At 42.4% G+C, this 6,746-nt stretch overlaps 1 pseudogene; it reads right to left on the reverse strand.

Annotated features, from left to right (window-relative positions):
- Positions 1-1,404: 1,404 nt before the first annotated feature.
- On the reverse strand, positions 1,405-2,335 carry LOC104018606 (olfactory receptor 5J3-like; annotated as a pseudogene).
- Positions 2,336-6,746: the final 4,411 nt, after the last annotated feature.

Raw genomic sequence — 6,746 nt, forward strand, 5'->3', positions numbered from 1 at the left:
TACATACTTTCCCCACTTTGCTGTAATGCTCCCATTGTAAACCACATTAGTGTCTATACCCATATTTCATTTTCTGGTGTTTCCTCACACAATATGCCGAGGTATATACCTCAGATTATAAACTCTTTCATCTTAGAGCTGGACTATCCCAATGGGGTGCATGGGGAGCTTGGTAGGGGTTGGGTGCAGAACAATGGCCATTCCTGATTGGGTTTTTCAGGAGCCCTGACAAAGGGGTGTGCATCAATCCAGTCCCCACAAGTACTTTGGGATAAAGTTGCCCAAAAGGCTCATTCTTACCCACAAGCTAACCTGTAGGTTCCCCCTCACCACCAAGATATTAATCTCTGTTTTTACCAAGATCTGTTCTTGCCTTCTTTGGTCACGTGTGCTATGGCTGTTGCATGGTAGTACTTTTCTTCTTCCTAAGGTTCATCGTTCCAGATACCCCTATATCATGTCATTAATCAGAAATATCCCCATCACCAGTACAGCAGGCACCTTCTTTGTCACTTCTCCTGCAGTAAATAAGGATTTAGCATTCAACTGATTTCTTTGGGTAAGTTTTATTTGAGAAATGTGCCCACCAAGTGGTCTGACCATCTTTCATGGTACAGACCAACTGGCTCAGTTTTATTCACTACCAGGAGGGACCTTCCCATTTTATTTGGGGGAAGGCTCAATAACCCAGAACACGCATATATACTGGTCTCATTGGTCTCTTGCATTAAACTTAGTACCAGGATTTTACTTTATGAAGTCCTAATGGAAAGAGAGATTAAGTGATGTGAGGTGATGCTTTTTCCTGCAGCCCATCCTTCCCTTCACCACTGTTTTGAGTGCTACCTGGGTAGCTGAAAGATAGGAGTTGCTGGAATATAGCTAGAAACTGGCAGCACATACCTATCATGTAGGCAATCCTGCTTGAAGTTATAGTATCTAATGCAAGCCTAGTGGAGCTGCCTGCTAGAAGGAATCCAAGAAAACTAATTCAGTTTTAGACTTCTACACAGCAAATACCTAAAATTAGAGATCTATTCTGTTGCCTTCATCTTCTAAATAGAAGAAAAACCCTGAACAAAAAAGCCTATAAGTACTATGTTACAAAGCATATTACCATTGAAATAATGACTGTCACCATCTGAAAAGTTACTTCCTATGGACTGCTCAGCGACACATCCCTCTTCTAGGGGGTGAAGTAAAATAGGGAGTCCTGCAACAGGAAGGGGGGCTGTCTACTCTCTTTCACAACAGACAGATGCGGCAACATGCAGTCTTAGATACTGCTCCCTTTTCCTTTCTGTTTGTCGGGGGGAACCAACCTACTTGCATATTGTCTTTTGACAATTTTCAGGTTCTCTCAGTCCTGCTTGGACTCCTGAATCTCTGTGGTATACACAGAGACTAATATAGCCTTGCTGCTGTCCTTCGAAGGGCTTCTTTGACCTCCCTGTTCTGCAGGCTATAAATCATAGGGTTCAGTATGGGAATTGCCAGAGTATAAAACACAGAAATGATCTTGTCGTGCTCCACAGAGTATTTTGAACTGGGCCATAAGTACATGAACGAGCCTGTCCCATAGAACATGGTGACGGCAGTTCAGGTGGGAAGCACAGGTGGAGAAGGCTTTGCGTCTGCCTTTGGCTGATTTAATCTTGTGGATGGTAATCCCAATGCAGATGTAAGAGATGAGAATGAGGATCATGGTTGAGATGACCAGCACAGTAGCACAAGTGAAATGGACCAGGTCAGTGACGTAAGTGTCAGAGCAGGAGAGCTTCAGGATGGGAGGCACATCACAGAAGAAATGATTGATGATGTTGGAATTGCAGAAGGACAGGTGGAATATAAATAATGTCTGAATAGATGCATTCATGCAGCTCATCGAGTATGAGCCGCACACAAGGAGCATGCAGAATCTCTTGGACATAATGACAGGGTAGAGCAAGGGGTTGCAGATGGCTATAAACCGGTCATATGCCATCACGGCCAGGAGACAGCACTCTCCTGTCACCGCGATGCAGAATAGGAAGAGCTGAGCTCTGCATGCTGTGTAGGATATGACTTTTGTCTCAGCCACAAAGGTCATGAGTGTGCTAGGTATAATGATGGTGGAGTAGCTGATGTCTAAGAAGGAAAGGCTGCTGATGAAGAAGTACATGGGAGTGTGGAGCTTAGAGTCAATCCAGATGAGCACAATCATCCCCAGATTTCCCACTAGGGTCAACAGGTAGATCAATAGAAACACCATGAAGAGAAGGACCTGCAACTTCAGGTTGTCTGTGAATCCCAACAAGATAAACTCAGTCACCACAGTGTGATTCTCTTCTGCCATCTATTGTAGGTGGGAAAGTCAAGATTACACCGCAGAAAAAAGGCAAACACAGACTGACTGTCAGTGGGTCAAACTGGCTCTCATCAGGCTGATGAAGGTATAATTTTGTGTATCTTCCTATTCATGTTTTTCAAGTTCTGAACTCGAATTATCTCATAGGCATTTCCTGCCTTTCAAAGGCTTATATTCTTTCTGTGTACTCTGAAGGAGCACAGGTTAACAAATCACACTTATTGCTGCAGGTCTCACTACCTCTCCTTCCCCACTTAGTTTAATTTCTAAGGCAGTAATCTGCACAGCGAGCCTAACTTCATAGTATTTGTTTCACCTCACCTATTTTAGATATTTACTCAAACTTGACTTGAAATGCTTGTTTTTCCCATTTTATATAGACATCATTGGATAATTAACTTCGTACATTGTTGGGATATAAAGGTAAACACATGCTAAGCTACAAAAACCTCTCAAGGACAAGAATTAGGGCCAAAAGTGTGTACCTTATCACTATGACAAAATGATGTTTTGGGGCAATTATGGTAAGCAGAAGGCCAAAGCTAGGGGTTTGGAAAAGCTAACTATAAACATTAATGACATTTCAGGCTGAAAGGGAACAGAGCTTCTGCTGTTTTACTTCCGTAAATCTGAGAATAAAATGACAATTATAATCAGGCATAGTCTGCTTCTGAAGTCGAATAAAAAATTAAAAAGAGACCTTGGAAGAACAGATTTTGTCCATTTCCCTTTTCCAAGGAAGAATGAACTCTACTGATGTAACTACTTGAAACATTGGTCTAATTGGTTCTTTAAAATCTCTACTACCATAGATTTGCCATGGTCCCTTGTCACTTTTGTTTCTTCTTAAAAAGTTAATGTTATGCAGTTTTCTCCTAAAGATTAACCTGGATTTTCACATTGTAATTTAACTGAAAAACTTTTTGTGTCCCCCCCCTCCCATTGTGAGCAAAAGAAACCACTTTTTTCTTTCCACCATTTCATAGAATCATAAAATCATAGAATATGTCAAGTTGGAAGGGACCCATAAGTATCATCAAGTCCAACTCGCTGCTCCTCGCAGAACTACCTAAAACTAAACCATACACCTAAGAGCATTGTCCAGAGCCTCCCTGAATGTATGCATTTTTCCACCATCAGTTTTAACACAGTGACCTTTTTGGTTTGTTGTTTTTCCTAGACTGACTCCTGTAGGGTGTTAGTTAATTTTGTAAACTGTTATCTTGAATACAATAGTTGGTTCTAATGGAAAACTTGTCAAACAGAACCTTAGCAAGATGAGAAAACTACTGCTTAGAAAGCTAGTAAACCCTGGTCCCAAAATGGGGGGGGGGGGGGGGGGGGGAAGGGAGGCTGCGGAAATCAGAGATTTTCAAGAATACCTGTATTGTTACACTGTAAGGGGGGGAAGTGGGAATTCTCCATCCCTCCCTAGTAAAGCAAAGGTATAAAATATGTCTAATATATGCATTCATACTCACCACAGAACTTTTAATTCCAGCCCTGTTCTTACCTTTTCACTCACATCTTAGCATGCTGGGTAAATAGTGTTTCTTCTCTTGTCAATGCAACAGAAACAGGAAAGAGGAAAACATTCTGTTAATGCAGATTTGATTGCAAGGTGTAGATGCTCTTTTAGCTCTAAATAAGAAGTGATTTCTAGTTTCTAAAACCAGAAAGAGGTACTGTATCTCTAGCAGAGTCAGAGAGAGGAAAATCTCTCACACCTTGTCAGCAAGCAGGTATTTCAGCAGTTAGCATTCACATTACTTTTGTGTGTAGACTTCCTGATGGGCCACAGAGTCTGAACCCAAGACAAGGCACAGCGGGACCATTAAAATGTTCATTGCACTCCCAGTGGACATAGCCTGTTCTCTCTTTTCCTGCAATTAGACAAATGGACTTTATTCCTCTCAGTTTTAAAGAGAACGTTTATCTTTTTTTTTCTTTTTTTTTTTTTTTTTTTGCCATGTGATCCTTTGTGTTATTTTGCTTGTTTTATTCTGCTACTTAGTAACCTAGGACTATAAAATTATGCATTAGAAAAACTTACCATATCGGGAAGGGAACCACAAGCAATGAGAAAAAGTTGTTTCTGTTCAGCAAAGTTGAAGGCTCTTCTCCCAGATTTTCTCTGAAACCGACCAGTAATTTCAACCCCACCAACTTGTTGTGGTCTGATGCTTCAGGATGGGTGAATTAAATCACTGAGGAAGTGCTGTTTAGGTCTAGTTTCATGTTCTGAGGGGTCCATTTCTCAGGTGGTTGTTGACATCAGGCATGTCCTTCAACCTATTCTGAAACATGCTAAAGACATAAGAACCACAGGTTTGAACTGCTACTTCAAACACTTCTAATCTCTGCACTGGGGCTCTCGAAGTGTGCAATACTTCAGTAAATTCATTTAATTCAAGCAGGAAACTAATATTCTTTTAAGATCCTTCAGCTAAGCCGATTACCTGTTTGTCAAGGTTTTTTCTTATGCACCAAGGGATATGATTATGTGTAATCAAATAAAATGTCTTTGCTAGTTCTACTGAACTACACCAAGTGATTAATGTTGACTTTTAGCCAGTTGTATCCCAGATTCAATGTTTTCAAATTCTCAGAAAAATCACACTGAAATAAAGCACTTCTGTCATTTCTTCATAAAATCAAAGAATCATAGAATGGTTTGGGTTGGAAGGGATCTTTAAAGAGCATCTAGTACAAACCCCCTGCCTTTCACTAGACAAGTGGACATCTTTCACTAGAGCAGGTTGCTCAAAGCCCTGTCCAGCTTGACCTTGAATATTTCCAGTCATGGGGCATCCACAAATTCTCTGGGCAACCTCTTCCAGTGTCTCACCACCTTCATCGTAAAAAAATTTCTTCCTTATGTTCAATCTAAATCTATGCTCCTTCAGCTTAAAACTGTTGGCCCTAGTCCTGTCACTACAGCCCTTGGTAAAAAGTCTCTCTTCATCTTTCTTGTAAGCCCCCTTAAAGAACTGAAAGGCTGCAATACGGTCTCCCTGGAGCCTTTTCTTCTCTGGGCTGAAAAACCCCAACTCTCTCAAGCCTTTCTTCATAGGAGAGGTGTTCCAGCCCTCAGATCATTTTCATGGCACTCCTCTGGACCTGCTCTTTCTTTGGTCCATGTCTTTCTTGTACTGGGGACCCCAGAAATGGATGCAGTACTCCAGGTGGGGTCTCATGAGAGCAGAGTAGAGGGGAAGAACCACCTCCCTTGACCTGCTGGCCATGCTTCTTTTGATTCAGCTCAATATCTGGTTGGCTTTGAGGTGGGTGTTTGTCTCTTTTCCCAAGTAACAAGCAATAGGACAAGAGGAAATGGCCTCAAGTTGCACCAGGGGAGGTTTAGATTGGATATTAGGAAAAAATTCTTCACTGAAAGGGTCAAAGGGCCAAAGAAGCCCAGGTCACTCAGCCTCCACACACTGAAGGAGTCAAGGGAGATGACAAATCAAGTTGTCTTGGTACCCATGTACTGCCTAATGCAACCCTGTATGCAACTGGCCTTGTTCATGGTGAGCATGCACCACTGGCTCATATGGTGTCCCTCATAGTGCCCAGGCCCTTCTCTTCAGGGTCACTCCTCAGCTGATTAGGTCCCAGCTGGCCCTCATGTATGGGGTTATTCCCCTTAGTGCAGGAATGGCCACTTCTTGTAAAACTTCAAGAGGTTTCTGTTGGCCAAATCCCAGAGTTTCTCAAAGTACCCCTGGACTGACGCGCCATTTGGTCAGCAGTTAAATTTTCTGTGCAGATAGCTCACCCTGATTGTATATTTTTTCATAAGATAAGAATATGAGGATTGGCAAGGCACTAAAACTACTAAAAGGATGTTCTGTTTTAGTGGAATTGCCTTCCAATGTAGGATTAACCATGATGACTATCTCAGGAACTGCTAAAAAGCAAGCAAAGCCAGGGCCAGTGAGGAAAGGGTGAACAGAGCTGGGCTGTTTGTATGGGAGGGTACAAGGATGATCAAAGGGAAGAACTTGCATGGGGGAAAACAGGGAGGAAGAAAATAGAAGGTGAAGCAAATGGCATGATCAAGGCTGTTTCGGGGTACCTGAGAAGCAGCTCTGCATTTGAGCAGCTGTAACTCTTTCACAACAAGAAAGACTCAGTCCATCTGACCAAACTTATGCCTGACTTACTTCATGGTCTTGGGGAACCTGAGTGCTTTCCCTTCCATGGTGAAGGGAAGATACGTGGTAGAAGGAAATGCACTTACGCTGGAAGGGACCTTGGGAGGTCTCCAGGCCAAACTCCTACTCACAGCAAGGGCAGCTATCAAGTCACATCAGGTTGTTCAGGGAATCATTCATGTTGGGTTTGAAAAGTTCCACGGACTGACATGGCAAAACCTCTCTGTGAAACCTCTTGCAGC

The sequence above is a fragment of the Nipponia nippon genome, unplaced genomic scaffold (assembly GCF_047370975.1).
Source record: "Nipponia nippon isolate SJK-2023a ecotype South Korea unplaced genomic scaffold, ASM4737097v1 scaffold_53, whole genome shotgun sequence".
Taxonomy (NCBI): domain Eukaryota; kingdom Metazoa; phylum Chordata; class Aves; order Pelecaniformes; family Threskiornithidae; genus Nipponia; species Nipponia nippon.